The following is an 18205-nucleotide window of genomic DNA, read 5'->3' on the forward strand; positions in this document are numbered from 1 at the left end:
GTTGTTTTCAAGGGGTCATGAATCTTTTGATCTAAAGTGGTACTTGAGTGGGAAGATCTGTCTTCTCCATGATCTGTTGTTAATAATATCTGAGAAAGGTCTGAAGCAGTCTTGCATATAGACGACCCCAAGGTATTGCCTTCTTGCTGGCCACTAGCAAACTCATCAATTTGGGTGGTGTCATGAGAAGTGATTTTCACTCTCATGACAGTCTCGGCCAGCTGTTTGGTCTTCCTGACCTTTTCTTTGGTGAGGGATAGACAACACTCTTTTGATGATCATACCCTGCTGTTCCAGCTTGTAGGAACTGAATGGTTAACTGAGTGTCGTGGTGAGATTTTTCTTTTGAACTTGATCTGATCAGGAGTGTCGTGGTGAGATTTTTCTTTTGAACTTGATCTGATCAGGAGATCATCTGGGTACAAGTGAACATGAATACCTCTCTCTCTCTATGAGACATACGATGGGGTTTATCAGGAGGTTTGTGAACACTCTGGGCGTGGTGGAGTGGCCGAAAGATATGGCTGAGAACTGTCGATTGATTTTTTTTCCCACGCAAAATCTTAGGTATTGTTGAAGGGCTGTCAGAATTGGTACATGGACGTATGCTTCCGTGAAATGTCATGTATTCTTCCGGTTGAATGGCCTCTGCAACTGAGCATAGAGTCTCCATTCAGAAGTGACGCAACTTGATAAACTTGTTACAGAAGTTGAGGTCTAATAACACTCTCCAGTCCCCATTCTTTTTAGGGACTGTGAAGAAGATTGAGTAGATTCCCCCTTCTACTTTCGTTATGGGGAACATGCATAACAGCTTGAATGCCCAGGTGTTGGATTACAGTTTGAGTTAAGATTTCACGTAGGGGAGAGATGACAAAATGTTCTGGTGGGTAACTTTCAAATTGTATGGAATAGCCTTGTGAGACTATTTCTAAGGTCCAGCTGCCTGCCCACGTGTCCACCCAGGCTTGATGGTAAGGAGTACTTGGCCTCTCACAGGGATGGCTTCTGAGTTCTGTCTTAGAGAGCTTGATATCAAGGTCGGATCTTTTTCCATGTGTGAAGAAGTGTCTGTTTGATCTTGGGACAAAGTAAGCATTATCCCTCACAATACAGCTGGGGAGCTGGGACTGAGAGGAATGGTTTACCCAAGGCCATGTGGTAAGTTTATAGCAGTAGTGAGATTTGAACCAGCAGAGTACTGCATCACAGTTCAGGTACTTAACCACTATACTACAAGTGGGGACCCACCCCCCATTATTAAAGGGATCATCAGTGCACAAGGTAGTAATTAGTAAATTGTGTGGAGATGTCATGGAAGCTGTGGGAGAGTCTGTTGGTATTATTATGCTATCGTTTGTCTGGTGTCATTTTTGCCAAAAGCCTGGGCTGAGGTAACATGCCCATTCCAGCTGCAGAGCAGGAGTGTGCAGATGCTTCCGTCTCCTGCTCAGTAGGATGGGCCTTTTGAAGCTCTTCTGAGGCTCTGAGGCTGACTTGTAGCCAGGAGACTGCACAAGCCACACAGGTATGTCGGTGCCGACTTGTTGCCAGGAGCATGTACAAGCCAGAAGGCATGTTGGCACTGGATTCATCAATCCCCATCACGTTCAATGTGAACACTGGGGAGCATTTCTCTCTGTTGTCTAGGAAGCTGTCCTCAGAATCCCTGGCATCCATCTTGTAGGTGGCTGCCCCAAATGGCTGCTGTGATCCTCTCAGTCAGCCAGAGAGAACAGTAAGAGACAGGATAGGACAGCAAGAAGATAGGGAGGAACTATGAAAGTTTAGTCAACAGAGTTTTAAAGAGAAAGGAAAGATTAGAGGAAGAGAACAAAGGAGTAGGAATGGGAAAGTGAAAGTGAAATCCTAATAGGAAAGTAGCAGAGCTAGTCTGCTACTAGACTGCTCTCCCTGGAGGCAGGAACAGAACTGAAGAGAGGGTGTCCCACATGCCAGACAGGAAGAGGAAGAAAATTAGTTCCTGCCTCTCTGATTGGATGGTGGGAATCGCACAAGATGTCCTCCACCTCAGAGGGAGAACAGCAGTTACAGGTAACTGCAACTTAATCTACGGTCTTCAGTGCAGTCCCACATTTGGAAGAACAGCAAGCTACCTACCAGGAGGTGGCCTAATGCTCTCAGTTGAAGAGCCAATGCAGAACTGCTTGACCCACTGCTGTCTCCCTTCTAGAACTGATGTCCATCGCATAATGCTTTATGAAAGTCTCCTCAGAGGACCATGTAGCTGCTTTGCAGATGTCTCCCAACGGTACTCCACAGAGAAAAACTGTGGAAGCTGCTTGTGCTCTTGTCAAATGGGCTAGCAGCACAAGTGGACATGGAATATCTGCAGTTTTATAGCAAAATTTAATGACTGAGACTACCCATCTAGATACTGTTTAGGCTGAAGCTGCCTTACCCTTGTTGGGGCCCAAATGACGAACAAAAAAGTCATGTCTTTCCTGAAAGCCCTGGTTCTGTTCATGTAGAATTAAAACACTCTTCTTATGTCTAGTGTGTGTAGTGTGCATTCCTGTTGAGTTTGAGAGTCAGGAAAAATTACTGGAAGTGATAGGCTTTGTGACACATGAAATTTAGAAACTACCTTTGGTAGGAACTGTAAACTAGTGCATATGACCACTTTGTCCCCATAGATCTGTAAGAAAGGGGGGGGTCTACCCTCAAGGCTTCTACTCACTGACTCACCTTGCTGAGGTAATTGCCAATAAAAAGACCACTTTGAAAGACAAGATGGATAGAGGGCATGTTGCCATTGCCTCAAAAGCCTTTAACATCAACCTTGACAAAACCAAGGACAGTGACCACTGTGGTATCATGGGGATTCTTGGTGGGTTCAGATTGTACCCTTCAAATAAAGTTTGGAGAAATAGTGTGAAAAAATTGACTTTCCATCAATATGTGCATGAAAGGCAGAGATTGCAGCCAAATGAACCTTAAGGGATGTAGATGCTAGGCCCGTAGTTCGCAAATGCAGTAGATAATCAAAGATAGTGGACAGTGGGCTACATTTTTATCACGAGCCCAACAAACAAATCTATTCCACTTAAAGTTATAGGAATATCAAGTTGAAGGTCTGCGAGCATTCAGCAGTATGTTCACCACTTCCTCAGAAAATTGTAAGTTTAAGGCTCAAAGGAACCACGTTGACAGCCGAAGCCTGTTCAAATCATGGTGCAGTGTACAGTTGTAAAAAATCAGGTCTGGCACAATTGGCAAATGAATGTGACTGTTCCTGTCGCCCGCTCGCGGGTCCCCCCTAACTGCAGGGGGGGGAGGATGGAGCCTCCTCCCAACACAGGACTCGCCTGAGGAGACGGGCGGCGGCGGCTTCCACCCTGCAGTGGCAGGGGCCAGTCCCTCCCGTCTGAACCCCGGCGGCGACGGCGACAACAGCGGCTCCGATCCAAGCTGTTCGCTCCCCCTCCCGCATCTGAAACGTGACTGACAGCTTGAAGCCCACCCTCTCCCCGCCTTACTCGTCCGCCATTGGTCCCTAGAACACAAGGGCCCACCCACTTTTAACGCTATTAGCTTCTCTGTCAGAAACGCTGATGTAATTCTCGCACCAGTTCTAAGGAAACAGAGACTCGGCACTGCGGTGCCTTCTGGGTAACAAGGGGTTTCACCCTCTTTTTTGTCGCAGGCTAGAAAGGGACTTTTCTCGATCGGAACTACAAATCCCGGGATGCATCGAGGAGAACGAGAAAATGGGGGCGGGGAAAGAGCGATGGGGGGGGGGGAAGGAGACCCAAATAGAGTTTATTAATCGGGCATAGGAGGAGCCCGCGCCTGCGCCAAAAGGCCCCGGTGGCGCATTTTCCCCCCCATCAGGCGAAGGTGGCGATTGAGGCGGAAGAGGGTGGCGCCTGTAGCTGAGGTTGGGTTGACGCGGGCCAAAAAGAGCGCTGGAACCAGCTCGGTCTGGGTCAGAGCAACCGCACGTCGGAGGCGACGGTAGGTGGTAGTCGCTGCCGTTGAGGTGTGTATTTGAAGCTTCCTGTTCGGTGCGTCTGCTGAACAGGCCAGCCGAGGGAGTGTTGGGTTTCGCTTCTCTCCCGATGCCCCCCGTCAGAGGTCTTCGGACACGCCCCTAGGAGGCTCCCCCCTCTCCCTCCAACGGCTATCAAGAAGGGATGGATGGACGGCCGCCTCTCGAGGGGAGGGGAGGGGAGGAGAGGGGGGGCGCGTAGGTCCTCCTAGGGGCTGGAGAAGTAGCAGCGGCGCCTCTCGGCTCGAGAGCCCGTGTGCTTGTCCTAACCCAGCAGAGCCCGCTAGAACAGTGAAGGAAGGCTCTCGGGGCCGCTCTCCTTCGGAGTGTGCGTGGGGTAGGAGCTTGGAACCGCGTAATGCAGGTCGGTGCCCTGTGAACGTGCCTCAGCGCTCGCCGCCTTTTGTCTGCTAGCTGACACGGAGCGGGTTTTGCTCCCCACCTCTTGGCTGCTTCTGTGCGCGCGCGGGCCCGGGCGGCGGCGACTGTTGTCTTCTTGCCGGTAACTTTTGTTCGCCTGGGTTTAGAGGCGCCCCGAAGTTTCAGAACGAGTCAGATCTTTGCTTATGACAATTTTGATACAAGAAACGTAGCGTTGCTGGTTTATGTTCTCACGGAGTTTCTAATGTTGTATCGGAAACCAGCGATATTTCCAATTTGGTTAAATTCTGAAAGTATCAGATTTCAATATAGGCTACTGTTTTTGAGAGAGAAGTGCAGGACAGGGCGTGACTTACAATAATGTGTCTTTTCCCCACTGAAAACAGTGCTGTAGAGAAGCTCAGGGAGTCTCTATTATGTGAATTGTCTACCAAGGACAGTATTTAATCCTATAAAAATAGAGGTTTGTAGCTTAATGTAGACATCAAAATGTATATACTTAAAAATCTCAGAATTAAAAAAATATTAGTGTTTGACTAAAAATAATGTTTGTGTCAGGGGATATGACCACTCAAACGCATTCTAATGTTATGTACTTAAACATACACATTCTCCTGGAGGTTTTTGTCAGTTCTTTGGTATACCTTGCAACAGGCTAATCTGTGTTACTGCAGTGCAAAAAATACCAGCCTGAATATAGGTGTACCATTTCAGGTTATGTTTTCTTGTACACCAAGCTGATTTCCATGTGGGGAGGAGTGAAGCCTAAGTGTTCCAGCTTTTTTCAGGTGTTCACACGCTGATCTGTTTAACAGATAAAGCTGTAAGGCTTTATTTTCTAGGATGTTTTGGCTGCTCTAGATTTTACCTGCATACTTTTTAGCAACTGCTTTTGATTAATCTTAACTGTGCATTTAACATAAAGGCAAAGTGACCTCACCAAAAGGTGGTGAATTGTACAACTATTTCCTTTGGTGTGTAATTAAGATGTGTAAGAATTACACAGCTTACTGTGTGTCTCGTTCTCTAGCTCTATAGCACTGTGTTTCTCACTGTCCCTGTCTTTGGTGCAATCTGTTGACTCTTAAATAGAATGTGTCATGTAGAAATGGAGAAACCTTCGTTGAATTTTCTTGCATTTAAGCAGTATCAGTAGTTATATTGATGAATGTGCCTGAATAAATCTAGATGGATGACATGAAATGGCAGTTCTCTACTTGTTTCTTGTTAGAGAAATAATGAATTGCCATGTCCCTGCATCTAATACTTTAGTATCTGACTTTTTATTTGGATCTTTTAAGATTTAAAAACATTAATGCTACTAAATTCCCAAGCATGTTCTTAATATGATTTGAATTTGTTTAGAATAGATGTTCTCTTTTAAGATACTAATATAATTCAATCAAAAGCATATCACAGAACATGATCCACTTAAGCACTTTAAGTTCCACTTTAATGCAAGTGATGTAAGCATTTGCCTTACGCTTGTGCTTAATATTTTTTTGTATTAAATTGTGCAAGGTAGAATTACTAGGGAGGGATTTTAACATTGTTTAAATTTAATTACATGTTGGGTTTTATGGATTTTAATTGTATATTTATTGTAACCTCCCTTTAGTCTTGTTTTGGACAAAAGTGAGCTAGAATGCTCTAAATGAACCCAAACAATGGGACAAGACTTAGATAACCTGAAATGAATTGCATACACTTTTTATCACTGAGGCTCTGAGGGGCGGAGTGGCAGTAACAGATCCTACATAGCTCCGCCCCTCATGCACGTCCCCAAGGGAAGGAAGAGTGCTGGTGCTGCCTCCTCCTCCGGAGGGGCAAAGCACGGCCCCCAGCTGTAGCGGCTGTTGCTGCCGGCCGGGAGTGCTGGATTAATCTGGTTTTGGACAACAGTGAGCTAGAATGCTCTAAATGAACCTGAACAATGGGACAAGACTTAGATAACCTCAAATGAATTGCGTATACTTTTTTCTTACATTTGACTAAATGTAACAAGTTGCCATAGTGATTCAGGTTTCATTAAAGGAAACTAGTACTACTTAGGTTTTTGAAAATACATTAGTAAAAATGCTGGTGTCAGCAAGCAACCCTTCAGCTCCCCTCCCCCATGTTGCAGTTCTATCCCATATGGATTGCTTAGTTTGCTGTGGTCTTGAACTGGCAAGCTGGTTTGTGTTTTCTCCCCAAACCACACAAACCAGGAAGGGAGTAAATCACAGCAGGGAAATAGAAGGTGAGCACACAAATATATGGTTCATTCACTACCTGTCAAGTCTGTTTCCCACTGTCCCTCCATATTGTTTCCCAGCATATGATATGTTGCAATACCCTCTTGCACCTGCTTCCCTTGTTGCCTTCTAGATTCCAGGATGGTCGAGCCCTTATCTCGGATGGCTCGCCACAGCGGCTGGGAGAGCCGGAGGGGTGGGGGAACATGCGAACAGGTTGATATAATGTATCCTGTACTCAATGTGTCATTCTTAACAAGAGACCTGTGTACAGCCAGACACTTTTGATTGCTCCTGTGTAACCTATTTACATATGTATCGAGAAGCCTGTGATATCTCGGGACTTCCGGTCTGGAAAGATGGCGACCTGACGTTGTTCAGCAAGCTGAGCAATCAAGGGTTCTTGTTTTGGCAGGTCAGGTACACTGGATACCTGTTGCCACTCTTCTACAGGGAGAAGAAGAGCTAGGACGCTACAAGCCCTGGAGAGTGTGTGATCTCGGCGCAGGGGGAAGCCCTGAATCAAGGATTTCTCCCAGCACCTTGCGGTCCCCTCAGAGATGGGTGAGCCTCGACCTCTGCAGGACCCTTTCTTAGCCATAATTTGGCATAAGATCACCAGAATCCAGGCTTCTTCATCAGAACTTGATCAACATTGACAATAAGAAGCAGCACAAAAAACCCATAAAGAACGAAGCAAGGTAAAGAAGTTAATCTATTTTCGGGACTAAAAAATAAGAGAAAAAGAACTTCAAAAAGAGAAAATAACCCACTGATGTGGTTGTAAACAAGTAGAGGAAGGAATTTGGTGTAAAAGTTGGGGAATTTAGTGAAAATTGAAGTACCAGGAGAGAAAAAAACAAGATTGTTTATACATACCTGTGGTTTCTGAGTGCCGATAAAGACGCTGTGAATTGGGAGGGACTATGAAGGGAGAAGCTGAGAAACATCGCGAGACTGTGAAAACCATAGAAGAGCGAGACTGTGTGCCCAGAGAGGAGTCGAAAGTTGCCGAGTGCTGACAAGATGCTGTGAACTGGGAGGGACTACGAAGGGAGAAGCCAGGAAGCTGAGAAACATCACGAGGCTGTGGAAACTATAGAGGACTGTGACTGTGTGCCTAGAGGAAAGTTGAAGGTCAAAAAGGAACAGGAAATGAGCAGTCACCATTTTTGGAAGGGAAATAAAGAAGCATAGACGTTACCATAGAGAAATTGTGCCCGACATTTTGGTAAGGTCAATTTTGGAACTTTGCTAAAATAAGAAATAGGAAGTGAAATTAAGAATTTAAAACCAGCGATTCAATTGATAAGCAAAAGATAAATTGAATACAAGTTAAAAGAAGGAGTTGTTGTCAGACTTAAGGATTGAAAGTAAACCTTAGCAATGGAGCTTAGAAACAGAGCCACGACTTGGAGTGGTGCTAAAGTTAGCCCAAGGATGGCAAAAAAAAACGGACAAAAAAAAAACCTAGAGTGGCAGGCAGCCATGGAAGCACTGGAGAAAAAAATGTTGGAAGGCATGCAAGAAATATGTCAAAAGATGGGAGAAAACCTAATTGAAAAATTGACTAAAAACATGAAAGAACTGATAAGGGCAGAGGTGACAGAATTAACTAAAAATATAGAAGAAATGAAAAAGGAAATACAGGTAACGACGCAAACAGTACAAGAAGTGGAGCAAAAGATTAGCAACTTAAAATAAGAGAATCAAAAACTTCATGAACATGTAATGGTGATGGAATGCAAAGCAATGGAGACCCATTTGAGAATGAGGGGAGTGCCGGAGACTTTGAAGCAAAATGTGCAAAAACATATAGTGGGTGTACTGGCAGAACTCCTAGGGAAACAGCCAGAGGATATAGAAGTAAATTTGGATTTGATACACAGAGTGAACTCGACCTATGCACAAAAGAAAAATTTACCGAGAGACATAATTATACAACTGACAACTAAGAAATTTAGAGAAGAGATTTTGAGAAAACATTATGCTGAGCCACTGGAAATAGAAGGGAGCAGAATCAGAATTATGAAAGAACTACCCAGAAAGATTTTACAAGAACGAAGAAAATACAGAGAACTGTCTGAAAAGTTGAGAGAGAAGAACATTGCATATAGATGGGAAATACCTGAAGGTTTGAGCTTCTTTTTTCAATCTACAAGAATCAACATCAAGACAGTAGAGCAAATGAAGATTCGGTTTCGTTTTCCCGGCCATGTTGGACGCTCCTCTCCGCAGGTCCGGGAGGAAGCGCCCAAGCAGCCTGACCGGGTGGTTGACCTGCGAGGGTTAACCCCCAGGACTCCCAGTGAGGGGGCCAGGGTCTGGAGCGCTGCAGGAAGAGCCCCCTGAAGTCGATGCAGGGGGTAAATTGCCCATTTGCTCCTACGGAGGCCGGCGGACTTGCGCAGCACATCGCGTGCTGCCGGGCCATGGAGAACGGCAACAAGCAGATTTAAGGTGAAAACCTATAAGTAGCGAATCCCCTCTGTCATTCCAAGCGTATGCGAAGGATTGGTGGGAGTTGAAGCTAAGAAGGTTCGGATATCTTCCCCTTCATTGAGTTTTGGAACCTAGTTGGCGGACTCCCCCCCCCCTAAGATGGCGACGAAAAAGCAGAGCCCTGCTGTGGGCAAATATGTTTCGGCTGCTTTGCAGGGGAAAGGAGAGTCTTGAAGAGGTGGTTAAACGGTCGGTCGCTGAAGCTATGAAGCCCTTTGTTGATAACCTAAATGAAATCGGTCAAAGGGTTGGCTCAGTTGAGAACGAAGTGAAAACCATTAAAGACGTAGCGTCTGGGGCAGAGAAGTCTGCTCGGGAAAACGCAGTACCCATGAAAACAACAAACAAAGAAGTAAAGCTTTTGGAGAATCAATTGATGGGGTTATAAGTGGATCGTGCTCAGACGGTACTGCGTCTTCAGAATGTGAAGGAGGAGGAAAGTGAAAATTTAAAGGATTTGGTGTTGGAATTTTTGGTGTCATTCGCAAAGGCAACTAAAGAAGAGTTAAAAAGCGATATTCTGGAAGTCCGCCGGACATCTTCAAAATATGCAACAAAGCGTCAGCTGCCTTGCGAGATTATTATTGATTTTTCATCTAAGAAGACTCGGGACACCATCTTATATAATTCATACAATGTGGACTTGGACTTTCTGGGTAACAAGGTTAAGATATTGAAGGACGTTCCATTTTTAGCTTGGAAAAGAAGATTCAAATATAAAAGGTTTGCAGCTCTTCTGAGGAAGCGTGAAATAAAATACAAATGGCTATTTCCGGAAGGTATCTGGTTCAGTTATAAAGACCAAGCCTACAAGATAACATCGGAAGTACAGCTGAGGGACTTTGTGTTTAATCATCAAGAGTTTCAGCAAGGAGAGGATTTAGAATCTGAAGGGGGGAATGGGGAGGAGGGAGTGAGCGCAGCCACTGTAGCTGTTCTGAGAGAGCTGCGACCGAGACGCAGGGGGGGGAAGAAGACCTGATCCTGACTGTAGTTCGTATTTTATAAGATCTACCAATCTAATAGCATATTAGAAAGTTTAATTTTAAATAATTGTATTATGAAGGGAATGCAATACTTGTAGATGTAGTGTGTGTTTTTCATATGTTGTTTCTTTCCTTTCCCCCTGTTCCCTTTTTCCCTTTTGTAGTTTTTGATGTTAGTAATTAAAAATAAAAAATTTATTAAAAAAAGACAGTAGAGCAAAACAAAAGAGGTATTGTGATATATATAAAGCAAGAATTATATCCTAAAATGGTTTTTAAGGATAAGGAAGGAAGATATTTGGCGGTGGAAATAATGTTGAACTCCAGGAAAACTTTGGTCTTAGGAATTTTTGCACCTAACAGTGCTAAAGATGGTTTTTATAAAGAGAGAAATCAGAACTCAGACCAAACGACCTATCATCAGATAATGTTGATGGGAGATTTTAATGGAGTTGTTAATTTACAATTAGACAAACAATCAAAAAGGATCCAAAGTAAAGAAGGGAAACTAAATCTTTTTTCAAATTAGTAAAGCAGGAAAATTTGGAAGATATCTGGAGAAAATGGAACCCAAAAGGAAAGGAGTTTACTTACTATTCTGCAAGGCATCAGTCTTTTTCAAGAATAGATATGATTTGGACTACAAAGGACATTAGTTTATTGACTAAGAAAATTGAAGTGATGCCAAAAGTGAGTTCTGACCACAATCCGATGATGTGGAAAGCTTTGATGGGTTCTAGAAAATTCAGATGGGGATTAAATGAAGACTTATTTCAGAGACAAGAGAATGTGGACTATATCCAGTGGGAAACCAAGTATTTTTTCCAACAAAATATTGGTAAACAGGTGCCAGTACAAACGGTTTGGGATGCAGTGATCATGGGTAACCTGATCACATTGAATGCCAAAGAAAGGAAATATAAAGAAAAGAAATTCCAAAAGATCCAGGAGAAAATAACCAAGAAAGAGCAATAATTAAAGAAAAGACCAGGGAAGAAGAAAATATTGCAAGAAATTAGGATCTTACAAAAACAGTTGAGGGCTTTTGCGAATAAGGAATTAGAATGGAATTTTAAAAGATTGCAGCAAAAATCCTTTGAAGGGGCAAATAAGCCAGGGAAATTTTTAGCCTGGCAATTGAAGAAAAAGAGGGAGAAAAAAATAATTGACAAAATTTTGGAAGATGGGAAAGAAGTAGTGGAGCATCATGGAATAAGAGTTTTCTACAAGTATTATGCCAAATTATTCCAAAAGAAGCTAGTTGATAAGGAAGAAATAGTTGGATATTTGGATAAGATGAAGCTACCTAAGATTTCAGACTCCATGAGGACAACTTTGAACTCTCCAATTACCGAAGAGGAACCTGGACCCAGGACAGTTTAACACAGACTGGGAGAAGCTGAAACAATATTTGGAGAAGAAATGGGAGGTGGGAGGAGAACTGTGGCAGTTTGAGAACTACTGAAGTACAACAAAATGTAGAGGGGGGTGACTTTACCGGGGAGGAGAAGAGGTAAAAGAGAATTTCTAAGCAGTTATGATATTAGATTGATATATATAGAATAATAAATAGAATATTGATAGAAAACAATTAATCATAAGGGTTAACTATAAGGATTGACTGACTAATAATATTTTCTTTTTGATTCCGTACAATGTACCAAACTGAATATGTTTATCTGAAGCTGTATATGAGTCAAATTGATTGATATCATGTATAGACTTATGTTTGAAGGGGAATAGAAATACTAATGTAAACAAATATAACTAAAATAGAAAGAAGAAGATAGAATGAATAACATATAGAGTATAAGTTAAACTGGCTGATTTATATGAATGTATGGTTTACATAGTTTATGATATATAGAAATATTTGAAAGTGGAATAATGAAAAATGGGATAAATTGTTTATCCATTATGGAAAAAGGGACTCATAGTCAGGGTACAGAGTATTAAAGATAATTAAAGAAGTATTGCTTAGAATAAAGGGAGAATATACATTTGTTAGATAGAGGAATATATAAAGAGTAAGGGAAAAGGGACAAAGGGTTGGAAAACTGTTGGAAGTCAACAAAAAGGGGGGGGAAAGGGAGGGGGTTAGAAATTGGGAAATGGGAAAATTGACTGTAATGTGTAAACATTTGATCCTAACCCAATAAAAAAAATTTCAAAAAAAAAAAAACAATTACCGAAGAGGAAATTTTAAAATCTATAGATTCAATGAAAATGGGCAAAGTGCCAGGTCCAGATGGAATTTCAGCTAAATTTTATAAAATTTTGAAAAAAGACTTGGTGCAAGTTTTACAAATCTTGATAAATGAGATAAAGAAGAAAAAGGGATTACCAAAAACATGGTATAAAGTTAATATTTCATTGATTCCAAAAGAGGCGCAAGATTTAACAGATGTTAAAAATTACAGGCCGATATCTCTGTTAAACAATGACTATAAGATTTTTGCAAGAGTTCTAGTGGAAAGATTGAAGATATTTTTAATGGATTTTATCAGAGAAGAACAAGCCAGTTTTTTACCTAATAGAAAAATAAGGGATAATTTGAGAGTTGTTATCAATGCTATAGAGAATTATGATAAACATACTGAAAAAGAGGTAGGCTTTTTGTTTGCGGATGCAGAGAAAGCCTTTGACAACTTAAATTGGGTTTTTTATGTTTCTAGTAATGGAAAAGATGACTTTGGGGCAAGAATTTATAGAAGCCATAAAGGCAATTTACTAAGACCAGCAATAATGATTTGACAGAAAAATTTGAGGTAAGAAAAGGTACATGCCAAGGATGTCCACTTTCACCTTTGTTGTTTGTTATGGTTTTGGAAATACTGTTAAGACAGATAAGAGAAGATCAAAGTATCAAAGGTGTAAGACTCAAAGGCTTCTCTTATAAATTTAGAGCATTTGTGGACAATGTGATGTTTATTACTGAAGATCCGGTTCAGACATTACCGCTAATGTTGAACAAGATTAAGGAATTTGGAGATTTGGCAGGTTTTCATATTAACAAATTAAAATCTAAATTGCTCTATAAAAATATGACGAAAGCAAAACAGGTTGAACTAATGAATCTCACAGAACGTGAAGTGGTCCAAAAACCAAAATACCTGTCACGGGCTGGGCCAGCCCAAGCAGGGTGGTGTAAGTCCAAACCTCGGTACCAAGTCCAGAGGGAGTTTCAGGAGCCAAAAGCCAAGTCAGAGCAGTGGTCAGAGCACAAGCTAATGCCAGAAGTGAGTCCAGAGTCCAAGATCAAGGTCAGGTACAGTCCAAGGTCAGTTACCAGTAGTGTCAGATCCAACAGTAGGCACGGGCAAGGATCACGGAGCACAGATTGGTTGCAGGCAGTAGACACGTTGCTTCCACGCCTGGCTGTTGCTCCTGACTGGCTTTTATTGCCAGGCATGGTTTTCAGGCAGCTGCTGGGGCTCCATCCTGAAGCTACTCATCATCACTCTCCAGCAGCTGGTGTCGGCTCAGGAGACAAGCACTGCGCCGTCTCTCCTGCAGCTCCAGTCTCTGGAGCTGTCTGCGGCGTTCTCTGGGTGTGGGTGAACCTGGGGGGGTGGAAGCCTCTGGCTGGGCTTCCCCTGTGGTGCTGGCAGTCCCTGACTGAGCTTCCCCTGTGGAAGTCCCTGGCTGCACTTCCCCTGTGGTGCTGGGGCTGGAGAGTACTGATGGCTCTGCTTCAGCTGCTGGCTGTAGGCTCCGATTAGCCAACAGCTGTGGCTCCTGATTACCAGCCTCTGCTGAGTCAGGGCTGGCTGCATGGAGCTCCTCCTGAGGAGTCCTGGCTGGCTACACGAAGCCCCTCTCCTCCTGAGGAGGAGTCCTCGCTCTCTCTGAGCCCAGGCTGGGCCATGACAATACCTGGGAATAGAATTGACAATGAAAAATATAGATCTATTTAAGAATAATTATGAAAAATTGTGGATACAGTTGGAAAAAGATTTGATAAAATGGAACAAATTGAATCTGTCATTGTTGGGTCGTATATCAGCGGTGAAAATGAATGTATTGCCAAGAATGATGTTTTTATTACAAACAATCCCAATTGTAAAAGAGAAAAAGCAATTTGATAAGTGGCAGAGGAAACTATTAAATTTTGTATGGGCGGGGAAAAAGCCAAGAATTAAGATGAAAGTGTTGTGCGATGCGAAAGAAAGAGGTGGCTTACAGTTACCAAATTTGAGACTATATCATGAAGTGATATGTTTGACGTGGTTGAGAGACTGGGTAAACTTGTCTAACTGTAAATTGTTAACTTTGGAGGGCTATAATAATCTTTTTGGGTGGCATGCATATTTATGGTATGATAAACATAAAATGGATGGTATGTTTCAGCATCATTATGTAAGGAAAAATGTTTTTTTGGTCTGGCAAAAATATAAAAAATATATGTAGAGGAGAAAAGACCATTATGGATTATCCCGGCAGAGGTGATAAAACCACATACAGAATATCAAGATGAAGACTGGATAACAAACATACAAGGACTTATTGTTGATAGGAGATACAGCTAAAATGAAGAAAGAAGAAGATTTACCTTTTAAATATGGATGGTTACAATATCGACAAATTAAATACTTATTTGGATCAGACAAAAGGAGAGTTGGTTTCAGAACTAGAAATTCAGAACTAGAAGAACTTCTGTTAAGAGAAGGAACAAAGATAATCTCTAAATTTTATAAATTGTTATTGAAATGGTATACGGAAGATGAAGTGGTCAAGATTCAAATGGTGAAATGCGCTTTAAATTTTTAATAAAGAGATTACTATGGAGGCATGGGAATACTTGTGGAAAAATGCTATGAAAATATCTACATGTGTGAATCTAAAAGAAAATGGATATAAGATGATGTAATAGATGGTATTTAACACCAAAAAACTAGCAAATATGAGCATGCTATGTCAAACAAATGTTGGAAATGTAAACAACATGAAGGCTCTTTCTAACATATGTGGTGGACTTGTGATAAGGCGAAACAATTTTGGTCTAAGATGTATACAGAAATGTTGAAAATCATGAAGGGTAACTTGCCAAAAAATCCTGAAATGTTTTTGTTAGGACTTAACATGGAAAATGTAAATGTAGCGGATAGAACATTATTATGGTATATGATTGTAGCAGCTAGACTACTGTACGCGCAATATTGGAAGCAAGAGGAGATACCAGAAGTTGAAGAATGGATACAAAAACTGTTATACATGGTGGAAATGGATAAGTTGACCAGAAAACTGAGGGAACAAAGTTCAAATGAATTTTTAAGGGATTGGGAAAAACTCAAAGAATACTTGGAAAATAAATGGGATGTAAAAGGTCAATTGTGGTCTATAGATAACTATTGAAGTGTGTAGGATAATGGGAGGTCAATTGTGGTCTATAGATAACTATTGAAGTGTGTAGGATAAGCTATATGTATGAACTTTACGTTTGAAAATAAGGAGAAATAATAGAATAGAAGGAATATCTTAAGAACTAAAATGGTTTTAGTGCTGTTGGGAGTCAAGGGGGAGGGAGGGAGGGAGGGTGGGGAATGTATCCATTAATTGGTAACTGTAAAGCAGTTGCTATAGAGAGAAAAAATGAAGTTGACTTTACATGTAATAATTATGTTAACCCACCCAATATTTTTTTTTAAAAAAAGAGAAGCCTGTGATATCTCAATAAAGACCCATTGTACTCAAGAGAGCTTGGATTTCTTGCTGCAAGGGTTGGGAGTCACCTTCAATGTATCCTGTCTTCCATAGACTGACATTACCCCTTCATATAATGCTAGACCATGATTTGACGGTGTATTTAAACTAAAGGCTACTGTGCTAACTGAGGGTAACCCCATGGAGAAAAATGCTACTTGAAGTTGTTTAATTGCCCATAGTGTCATATATATTGTGGGCTACCTATTAGTCTCTGGGACTATTAAGTTGTAATGATTAATAGGATCTTGGATGTGCACTTATCATCAGAATTGTCCTTAAATTTTATCTGGGTGAAATACAATTTGTTCAGTTGTTGATTTGACCAGCTGAAGATACAGGAATTATTTTCCATTCATTGAAAAAATAGTATCAGCTGTTGCTTCTGGAAAGTTCTGGAGCCCAATTCTATTCTTGTAGAAGTTCCATGGGAATACCAGGATTGGTATTCTTCCTTGAGAGTCTGTGATGCAAAAGGCATGTAGTCTATAGGACCGTAAGCTCTGGATTATTCTCTGATATGGTGCAATGATTTTGTTTAGTTTTCTCCTTTGTCTATGTCTTGTAAATTTCCAAAGAACTGTGCTCTCAGGAAACCAGTATGCATGCTTAAATGCCTCTGCATTCACCTTTGGCAGGGGTCTAATCTTCTTGAGCCTTCAAGCACCTTTGGAATTCTGACCCCAACAATACATGCCAGCTTAGTATGCATTGGCTATTCTTATCCCATACTATGGAATAATATCCCATATTACAGTATCCCATACTGTGGCATACTCTTATCCCATACTCCTTTACTTTGGAAATAGTAATTATTAATCTACATGATTTTGTCTTTTATGAATTTGAATAACTTATTAAAAAGACACTGGATTGGATCCGTTCTCTCTTGGAGGCTGTTGGAAAGAATTCATGGAAGCAGATCTTTACCCGGTGTCCCTGCTCATGATGAAGCTATTGCTGAGGGTTGGGGAACTCCCTGTACCAAGTGGCACAGGGGACAGCAACAAATCTTTGCCAAATTCCCTGCTCCACCCTTGTTCTTGCTCAGCTTGTGCAAGAAAAAGGGGCAATTTTACCCAGTTTACCTGCCTTGTTATGAAGCCTGTACAGCTTCATATTGCTCAGTGGGATCTTCCCACCTTCGCAGTAGTTCCTTCAAGAGGGAGGCACAAAGTGCTGCTTGGTAAGGTTGATTTGCTTCTGTGTAAACTCTTGGGTTTTTTGGCACTTAGGTCTAACCCACTGCCCTTAGTGAAATATTACCAACAGATAAATTCGAAATTCCAAAGCTATATTAAACTTTGATGTTGTAATTGTTTTTTCTTAATTACAGGTAAACAAGTCAGAACTAAACTCTCTCAAGCTTTCAATCACTGGTTGAATGTTCCTGAAGATAAACTTCAGGTAACTCATTCTTCACTTACTTTTGTGTGCCTGTTTACTAAATAGCAACATGGACATTGACTCCTTCTTCAACTCTTTCCATATTAGAATAAGCGGTATGCCAACCTGTAGCCAGCCCCAACCTACTATGGTCAGTGCATTACCTATTACTTCAGAAGCACATCACATTTCATTCCTACTGTGTTTTATTGGCTGTTTCCCTGTTTGCAGCTGTGTAACTGCCTTGTTCTATATCATTTCTGGACCCATATTAGAAGGCTTAAAATGTCAAATGGTCTAATCTGTAATTATCCACATTAATCCTGAACAGCAGGATTTGAGTACAGTGGCACCTTAGAGACCAACAAAATCTTCGGAGTGTAAACTTTCAAGAGTCATAGCTCCCTTTTTCAGATACTTGTTTACTCTGAAAATCTTGTTGGTCTCTAAGGTGCTGCTGGATTCGAATCCTGATGTTCTGTGGCAGACCAGCACAGCTACCCACCTAATTAATAGTGAATCATCACTTGGTTATAAAAATGCTGCTGGGTGAGCCAGAATGAGTGGGATGGCTTTAATTAATTTGGGAAACTAGATACAAAAAATAAGATTCTCCTTCAGTGGCAGAAGGCATCCAAACTGGTTAGGTCACACCTCCTCTTGCTAGAGACAGGGCTATGCAAATTTGTGTATGCTTGCAAGGGAGTCCGTCCAGTTTGAATTGCCCTGTCACTCCAGGAGGATGTTGGTGTCTAGCCTTACCTACCCAATTGAAAAGACAACAGAAGAAGGGGCTCCTTCAAAATTTTCCTTCTCTGTTGGTTAAATTTGCAGCAGTATTGGAAATTATTTCCTCTAATAGGATCCAGGGCTATGGGTCTGAGGGGAAAAGATCATGGAACAACATGCCATGCTTGTCTGAGGCTTTGGGCAATGAGGAAGGGCAAATGGGAGCCATGTGCTTTATAGCACAACAGGAATAACAATCAGGAGTCTCC

The 18205-nt window shown here is 41.7% G+C and overlaps 1 protein-coding gene across 4 annotated transcripts in view; it reads left to right on the plus strand.

Moving 5' to 3' along the window:
* Nucleotides 1-3839: 3839 nt before the first annotated feature.
* The window catches only part of TBCE (tubulin folding cofactor E), a 109486-nt gene continuing 95120 nt past the window's right edge, over nucleotides 3840-18205 (plus strand). For 2 of the 4 annotated variants that reach the window (XM_054975071.1, XM_054975098.1), the window contains exons 1-2: nucleotides 3840-3978; nucleotides 17158-17228. The gene's annotated coding sequence lies outside the window, so the exon portion shown is untranslated. Of the gene's footprint in view, nucleotides 4004-4237; nucleotides 4377-17157; nucleotides 17229-18205 lie in introns of those variants that run through there. The other 2 variants (XM_054975090.1, XM_054975081.1) reach the window with 2 other exon arrangements.

Source organism: Eublepharis macularius, chromosome 1 (genome assembly GCF_028583425.1).
Source record: "Eublepharis macularius isolate TG4126 chromosome 1, MPM_Emac_v1.0, whole genome shotgun sequence".
NCBI lineage: Eukaryota > Metazoa > Chordata > Lepidosauria > Squamata > Eublepharidae > Eublepharis > Eublepharis macularius.